Source organism: Pinus tabuliformis, chromosome 7 (genome assembly GCF_031772625.1).
Source record: "Pinus tabuliformis cultivar Carrire ecotype Pingquan chromosome 7, CPIR1, whole genome shotgun sequence".
NCBI lineage: Eukaryota > Viridiplantae > Streptophyta > Pinopsida > Pinales > Pinaceae > Pinus > Pinus tabuliformis.
In genome coordinates, this window is record NC_142293.1 from 636,860,311 (window position 1) to 636,869,894 (window position 9,584).

General features: G+C 32.8%; 1 pseudogene; it reads left to right on the forward strand.

Annotated features, from left to right (window-relative positions):
- Positions 1-1,347: 1,347 nt before the first annotated feature.
- Positions 1,348-1,881, forward strand: LOC149249061 (zinc finger A20 and AN1 domain-containing stress-associated protein 8 pseudogene; annotated as a pseudogene).
- Positions 1,882-9,584: the final 7,703 nt, after the last annotated feature.

The following is a 9,584-nucleotide window of genomic DNA, read 5'->3' on the forward strand; positions in this document are numbered from 1 at the left end:
GCATACAATGTGGAGATATTTATATAAAAAATAGTACAAGGATTTGTAAAAACTATGGATAGTGGAAACAACTGATATATCCTAACGCCATGAACATGTCCTCATGTGCTTCCTAACCACCCGAAAGAAACCCCATGTACACAGACAAACCAAAACTCCAACCTCTTTCAACATTGAATGTTGCAAGCATGCCAAATTGATTATCTGTCTTCAGTGCTTCAAAAATGTCTCAAATATCAACTCTAGATCTACCAGTTACTTATGGTGATTCAGTACATTCTGATGAGGATATTGAGGAAGGTCAAGCAACTAAAACAAATGCTTTATCCGGACTGCCTATTAGTGTGAGAACACGTGAATTTGAAATTTTAAGATTGAAAATCATGATGATATCATCTTCTATATGGTTACCATAATTTTCAAAATATTTATATGCTTACCTCGTGGCCAATAGAGTGAGTGCCCAAGCTGTCATGGAGGAAGTAGCACTAGAAGCCAAGCTTTGGGCACCCTAAATCCGGAGATGATGGAGTCCTAAAAGGCATGAAACAGCTCCTACAATTGAAGCTATCAAAGAAAAAATAACCATGAAACTCGTTGCTTCATTCCCCACTAGAAAATAGATTGGAGAAAACCCTAGAGGAAGAGCTCTTCCACGACCTGGATGTCAATCATGTAGTCATTTAGCAACACACTTCTTCATACATTTAGCCCAAAAAACACACTATGTATGGAAGGAAAAATAAAAATTGTGATTCATCTAGAGATTTATGTGAACCTTGAAATAATAAAAATTCAAAAATGAAAGAAAAAAAACTTGAGACACAGTGGCAATAATTGATATATCTAGACACCATGAACATGTCCTCATATGCTTCCAAACCACCTGAAAGAAACCCCATGTACACAGAGAAACCACAACTCCAACCTCTCGTCAACTTTGAATGTTTCAAGAATGCCAAATTGATTATCTGTCTTTAGTGCTTCAGAAATGTCTCAAATATCAACTCTAGATCTTCCAGTTACTTATGGTGATTTGGTGGATTATGATGAGGATATTGATGAAGGTCAAACAACTAAAACAAATGCTCCTTCTGGACTGACTATTAGTGTGATAACATGTGAAATGAACTTTTAAGGTTGAAAATCATGATTACCTCATCTTCTAATTGGTTACCATAATTGTCATAATATTTATGTGCTTACCCATGGCCAATAGAGTGAGTGCCCAAGCTGTCATGGAGGAAGCAACACTCATGGTGATTCGGTGGATTCTGATGAGGATATTGATGAAGGTCAAGCAACTAAAATAGATGCTTTGTCCGGACGGCCTATTAGTGTGAGATAATGGCTCAAGAAAGAAATAAAAGAGATCACGATGAGACCGGTTGCCAGCCTCCTGAAGGGCCTCTTTTGTGTGCGGATAATTTTGGATTTTTCGAAAGTTGCAGCTACAATGGATTTTTGCTCCAATGTTACAGAGATAGAGATATGGTATTGAAGCAGGCCAAGGCCAAGGCTTCATCCTCGACTTTATCAGTCAAACATAAAAATGACAATATTGCGAAGTTGGCTAAGGTTTCTAAACCTGCCTTCCAGTTAACTAATCAGGCAGATTTGGATGGTTTTCCTGGCTCTTTGAATGGAGAATTAGGCTAGGCAGAAGGACAAGAGAGAGCAAAGCAGGTCCCGACCTGTTGCAATTGTTGTAAGAAACGTGTTGGATTGATAGGCTTAAATTTTCGTTGTGGGAACACCTTTTGCTCTTTGCACCGCTATTTGGACAAGCATAATTACCCCTTTGATTATAGGGCAGCAAGCCGAACGGCCATTGAGAAAGAAAATCTCGTTGTCTAAGCGGAAAAGGTAGATAAGTTTTAGTTTGTTTCATATGTCATCCAATCTATGAAGCTAAGCTAAACCTTCAGAAACTGATTAACAACCTTTTATGCTATGGTGTGCGATGTTGATTAAAGAGTGCACATCTTTAAGATTTCATTTTGTAGTTTGCTTTCTTGGAGCCATAAGTGTTTTGTTTGTTGTTGGTTGATTGGATATCTTTCTAAGGATGTCTATCTACACTCATATTTGTCTTGTGATTAATCTTGTACAATAATATTTTAGAGGGTCTCGGCTATATTTTCCTGATTTACTCTGAAGTTTAACAACCACATATTTTCGAGTTAGCAGGATTATTACCTATTAATCTATGTAACTTGTCTATTTCCCTGGAAGAATAAAGTATCATCAATAGTTAACAACATAAACTTATCATCATTTTTTTGCATGTTTTTTGTTTCTGAATCTTTTGGATACGCTACTTGTATTTAGAATTTCAATGTCCAGTACTTGCTAATTTCATTTTCTAATTAGTTATGATAATTTTCACAATATTTATGTGCTTACCCCATGGCCAATAGAATGAGTGCCCAAGCTGCCATGGAGGAAGTAGCAATGGAAGCCAAGCTCTGGGTACCCCAAATCTAGAGATGATGGAGTCTTGAAAGGCATGAAGCAGCTCCTACAATTGCAGCTATCAAAGAAAAAATATTCATGAAATCCATTGGTGAAAGGTCAACTCAAAAATGGCTACTGTGTAATCAATTTTGAACTCCAAAAACAATCAAAATACCTATCATGTAGCGTGATAGCTATAACCCAGATTCCAAAATTTCTATCAATTTTTTACCAAAATCATACTGAAATTTCTACCTCATTGGAATACTCTTTTAATTAATATAATTAACGCTAGATGAGCCATCGATCTCACAACATTAATGCCAAACATATTTTTCTGGCATACAGAACATGCGGGCCTACCAGGCTGAGCGAGTTATGGAATAGAAAAACACGGGTAGGACTACTACAAATCAATTCCAAACACCAAAACTCCAAATGTTGGAGTTGGTGATGGGACAAACTTGTAATTACAAATTCCTGGAAATAAGTTAAAAAAGCATGCTTAAATGCTGCAAAACGTTAGATGATTATGCTCAGCGATCGTTATATATTAGGAGAGCCAGAACACAAATTTGTTCCATTCCACTGGCCAATCTCAGGGAACCCTTAAATTGTGTATCGTTATCAGATTTTTGTTCTCATCATTCAAATCGTGTTGAAGTTATTGTGCTAATCAAGCTCAAAATTTCTGAGTAGGTACATGAATGGTTTCAGAAAAGCCTATTAATTAAGGAAAGTGTAATGAGAATGGCTATCTCAGGTTAATTCTCAAGAACAATTTGTCATTTGGGTACCAACCTACAGTAGGGAAGCTAGGTCCCCACATGAGTTTTGCCTATTATTTTGGGCATTGGGTTTCATTCAAGATTGTCATCTAGTGGGAAGTTTCATGCCCCTCTGCTGAATTTGGAGATTATGTTGTTGTAAATTGATAGGAATGGCAATTTTTCTTTAGTTTAAGAAGTTTTGGGTACCCTTTAGGCTCACTACTGTGATGAAAATAGATGGGCTAGGGAGCTGCATGAATTTAAAACAAGCATGCATTGTGCCCCTGAATTTGAGTGCTATTGTTCAAAATAATGCTAATATACCCATTGCGTATTTAGATATAGATGGGTTTGTCTTAAAATCAGGAAGGGAAAATGAGTATGATTTAGAAAGTGGTATTACAGTCACTGAAGCAGAGGCACCACCATTCCTAGCGTTGATCAAAAAGTTTTTTGGAAAAATAAGGTATAGGTTAAGCTTAACATTAGTAGTTAATGCATCATAAGATGAAAATGCAGGGAACAATATAATTCAATGTGGGGTTGTCCAGGAGACAAATGCTAAGTTGTGTTTTTCATCTCATCACAATGTAGTGAAGGAGTCCATTGTTACCGCGGTTACAAACCAGTTTGAAGATATGGGTCTTGCAAAAGGCATGGATACCCTTTCTGGATGTTTGAAGAAGGAAAATGATGGGAATGTAAACAATAACCTAAAATCCAGTTGGAAAAGGCCTCCAAGGCCTCCAAGAAGAGCCAGGGATGTTGCCAGGGAAAGGTATATGAATAGTATTTCTGATACATCTTTGCGAAGAAAAGCAAGGCTAGAAAGAATGAAATCAGCAAGAAACCGCAAGTTTGCAAAGCCTTCTTCTGAAGAAACAAGCTTTTGGGCCTTGTTTGTTACTCTTTCCTTCGATGTTATTATGATAACTCAAGGTAGTCACTGCTCTTTTGCTTCACAATTGTCTCCTTTGAAGTTAAAGATAAATACCTTTATTTTTTAGAGGATCATGACTTTATATTGTTCTTAACCTAAAAGAAAAGAAACTCTAGCCCACAGGCAATGTATCCATTAGATTGATGTCATTGCAAGGATCATAGAGTTCTGCATGTTGGTTTTTTTTCATCATCTTATTCTGAATGTAAAATGTGATTCTCCATTTTCCTTTTTCCACTGAGACAATTTGATTTTAAGGTTTTGTTCTGGCAAACTTCAGGGACCAAACATAACTCCATGCTTATTATGCACTCATGATCTTACTATGGCTTTGGAATAATTATCAGAGTAGTTTCCATGAAAAGTTTCTGATTTCACTCTCTGTTAGGCATATTCACCAAAGCTTATTGTCTAGTCAGTAATTTCATAGCTTGAAATAGGATTTTGCAATCCTACCGAAATCTTGCGGTAAATTTTGCTATAAGGATTAAAATTTTTCAAGAACTATTTTTACTTCTATTATGTCAGCCTGATGAATTGGATCAGTGCGAGAAGCTTATGTTTGCTTCCCTATTTTCTTTTTAGGTATGTTTTCACAAGGCACTAGTACCCTGCAAAATTTATCACCAAAATCATGACAAGCAAGTCAATTTTCTATGCACAATTTCACAAGTCGTGTCTCAAATAATGAATCAGCATCGGCCAGTGTAAACCTCTCCTACCTACCATTGCTTTAATTCCTCAAATTACTATTTTTGTGATATCAAAATAAGTAGGGCCAGAGATTACACTAGGACTAGGCCAAGGACAATAAGAATTTTTCTGCTACTAGAGATTAAATGATCCTTAATATGGGAATTATCATGCTCGTTACTTTTAGGTAGTATCCTTACAGTAAACATATTATGTTAGAAAAAGTTAAGACATTCTCTTAGAAATTAGATGCTATCAAATTCATAATCATTGAACCTCCTATAGTTGGTTGTTCTTACGATGTCTGTAGTTTTGGTTAGCTCTTATAGTTTGCATCATTAATTGGTTAAAATACATGGAATCTACTGATTGTTTCTCTTCTTCAACTAATACATAATAATCCCATTTTCTACATTAATGATGACGTGGACAGTTTATGATAAATATTTCTAACAACTGGTTGGAATCTATAACTTCTAGTTATTGTAAGACATTTTTATGATCAAGTGAAGAATGAGTCCATGTAGGTCAGTTTCTCATGGTGATAGAAAACAAAATCCCTTCACAAGCTTAGTTACAATCCCTAATTGAATTTTGTTAAGTAATTTGTTGTTGTAATTATGTCATAATAAGATGAAATAATATGTGTTTTAATTGTTTACTACAATCATAGCTTTGCAATAAGAGAATTTGAAGATGCGTTCGTTTTTCATTAAACACCAAACCAAGGTTTGTTATGAAGCATGATCACCGGTTCTAAAGGCTATAACAGAGGTCCAAAATTGACCAAAAATACCATGTAACCATATGAACCTAGAATCCACTGCTAGATTAGTCGAGATCTTCCTCACTTCTACCTTTTTCTTTTTTGAAGGGAAGTTCTATGAATAAACCTATGGTGTTGCCATGGACTCCCCCCTATCCCCTATTGTTGCTAACATATTTATAGAATACTTTGAATCCAAATGTTTGGCCTCAACTATTTTTAAGCCTAAGCTTTGGAAAAGATTTGTAGACGACACCTGCGTTATTTGGTAGCACGGTCTAGATAACTTAGATCTTTTCTTTGAGCAACTTAATAATCAATCTAACTCCATAAAGTTTACCATGGAGAAGGAACTTAATATTTGCCTTCCTTTTATAGATGTCCTCATTTCAAAGAAAGATAATGGCTCGTTCTCCCATCAGGTGTTTTAGAATAAAACTCATACTGAGCAGTATATTCATGCAAGGTCCCATCATTTCCTTGCTTAGAAGTTAAGTGTTCTCTACACTTTAGCTACTCGTGCTGTGAGGGTTTTTGATGAAGACCATTTTTCTAAGGAGAAATCCCATCTCCTGAAGGTTTTTGTTAATAATGGTTACAATATGAAACAAGGTCTTAAAGTTTTCCTCAAAGCTATCAAGGGTCCTAAGATTAAGAAAGACCCTAGTGATCATAATTCTAGAGTTCACCTCCCTTCATCCAAGAGACTATATACAATATTGCGAGAATCCTTAAGAAGCATAATGTTCCCTCAACCTTTAGACTATTGAACACCACCAGAAGGTCATTAAAATCAGAAAACGACCCTGTGGATCCTAAGGATAGGAAAGGTGTTTATGTCATCCCGTGTTTTTGTGGAACATCATACATTGGTTAAACAGGCCGAACTATTAATCAAAGGATTAAGAAACACACTTACAATATCAAGCACAGGGGGACCCACTCTTCAACCTTAACAAAGCATTCAAAGAAGACCAAACATCATATATGCATTAAGGATGATAAGGTCATTGCAAAGATTTCTCATCTTCATCGCCATAAATTTAGGGAAGCCATAGAAATTGAGAGGAGGTCTAGTAATCTTAATAGGTATGATGATTGGAAAATTAGTACGCGTTGGATTTCTACCCTTTCCTCTTCATTTCTTTTCCTTTTGTTTACTATTTTCCATCTTATCATTTCTTCTTTCCTTTGATTCCCCTGTGGGGTTTATTAATCCTTCTTGGTTTTATTATTCTCTTTTTATTCACATTCTACTTTAAAGGATTTTTAGTTATTTTTCTTATGGAATAATGTTTCCATTGTTTTAATATATATATAATTATTTTCTTTCTCCATATTGTGCCTAAATTCAAATCCTCTAAGAACTATTAAAAAATAAAAAATAAACAAATTGCATATATATTTATTTAGTTTACAACTAAAGATTAGATTTTATTTCTAATTAGTTTATAATTAGTTAAAAAAATTATTTATATTATATCATCTCTATTAGTCTATAATATTTTATATTCACCCTTTGACTAATGAAATGATTTTTCTTAGAATAATATTTACTATATTTAGGAGTTTGTTATAATCTTTTATTTATATATCCCCGGTCATCTTATTTTTATATAATTATATAAAAATAACATTACACTATCGTCAAGGAAGAACACTCTCCATAAAACTCTGAATTGCAAGAAATCGGGCAAGAAAGAAACAACTCTCAAGACAAGCAAGGGGAAAGCCCCACCCAATAGCAAAAAAGTGAAAAAGAAAGTGAACTCGCCAACCCCTCAAGCATCAACAGTTATGAGGATTCGAATACCGTACAAAATAAATCTTCATTTAACAACAAAGCAGATCTCCCAAACCAAACTTCTTCTTTGACTATCTTCATCTTCATTTAACAACAAAGCAGATCTCCGAAACCAAAATTATTCTCCAACTATCTTCAAAAGGACGAACACAACAGATTGCGAAACTAATACACCAATGTCCCAAGAACCAGAAGAGATGAAGGAGATGCAAGATAAAGGATGTTGGAAGACCGTAGAGAAAAAAAAAGAAAGATACAACACCAATATTGCCAAGAAAGATGAGAAGCTAGACAATTAAGAACTAAGAAAATTATAGGTTCGATAAACCAAATTGGTCTTAGTGGAGGTTAACCACCACCATCACCATCATCATATATCATTAAAAATTTGAGTTAAAATTTAATTTAATTTGATTATTTTAAAATCAATTAAAAATAAGTTTTCAATTATTTATATTATTTCTTCCCTTTTTCCTCACCACGTCAAATATAGCCGTTTTTATAGCTAGTTTCCTTATATCCATTAGAAGGTCTTATCTCCCTATTTAACTTGCCACTATGATCTGATGATTCTTCATATTGTCCTCATGGTGAACCACATAGGTTGGTTCGAAATCGACCTAAATCTTCCAATGTGATTTCTTCCGAAAATGTTTCAAATATTCAGAATATGGATTACATAAGCTTGAATTTGAATATAATTATAATTATCAAATATTAGTAATTAAAAATCTATCTCAATTCTAGATCTACCAAGGGTCAATAGGGTGTGAATATCTTTTAGAGTTAAAAGAGATTTGATTCCTCTCGGCCCTTGGTAGATCTGGATTTAGGATAGATCTAACGCGATTAAGTATGAAGGAAATGTATTCCCATAATGCTATATTTAAAAATAATAAAATAATATTTATATCAACAAATTTGAAATATATTAATAATAGAAAAAAACAATGTCAACTATAAATCAAATACTACAATGTCTAACTTATTTTTACATCAGCTTTATATAAAGAGTTAAACTAATTGAAATGTAGAAACAAAGATAACTTACTTTTTAGCATAATAAAGATATTTAATTTCTTCACTACTTAATATGGAGTTTATAGATGACATGTAAATGTGATTCATTTTACACTTAGTTTAGATATAATATATTAGTAACAAAAATAAAAAAAACAATGTAAGCGAAACATAAAATATTTTAATTTGGACTACCAAACATGAAGAGGCATGTATTAACGTTTTAATATGGAAAATGTGATACTTAAATAAAACATTTCAACGTCAAATATGTATGTATTATATAAGACAATTGAAAATGAAATAATTCTTATAATTGAAATATTTTCAGTATGTTTTTTAAAATTAGTGTAAGATCCATTTTAATTCTAAATCTACTAAAAGTTAAAAATAATCCAATTTCTCTAAACAAAAACTTTTTTTAGGATTTTAAACTAAAAAAATTACGTCTTGAAAAATTATTCCATTTAAATACTTTATAAATTCAAAATTAAGATAAATTTATTAATATAAATATATTATAAATAATTCATAAAACATAAATACTATAATAAGTTATGAACATAAATACTATAATAAATTATGAAAATGTAATCACAAGAGGAGAAACTTATGACCTCAAATTGGGAACCATGTTTCCAAAATATCTTTTTGAAAAATATAAATACAAATTACAATAGGACATTATTAAAATAGCTCTATTGTGATGTGAAACTCGTAAATTGAAAAGGAAATAACTTCGTATTCAATAAAATGACATATATTTATATAATCACTTAATTTAAAATCACAAGAAGAGAAACTTATGATCTCAAATTGGGAACCATGTTTCCAAAATATCTTTTTGAAAAATATAAATACAAATTACAATAGGACACTATTACAATAGCTGTATTGTGATATGAAACTCGTAAATTAAAAAGGATATAACTTCATGTTCACTAAAATTACATATATTTATATAATCACTAAATTTAAATACCAATTACCATTAATAAATTTGAAAAGGTGAGAAAATAAAGAAATTTTAAAAGATTTTTTTTTTATAATATTGAAATATTTGTTCAACGTCTTTTATTTTAATTTAAGGTGGATGAGGATATGTTGATTTTTTTGAGTTGAGGGCCTAGATTG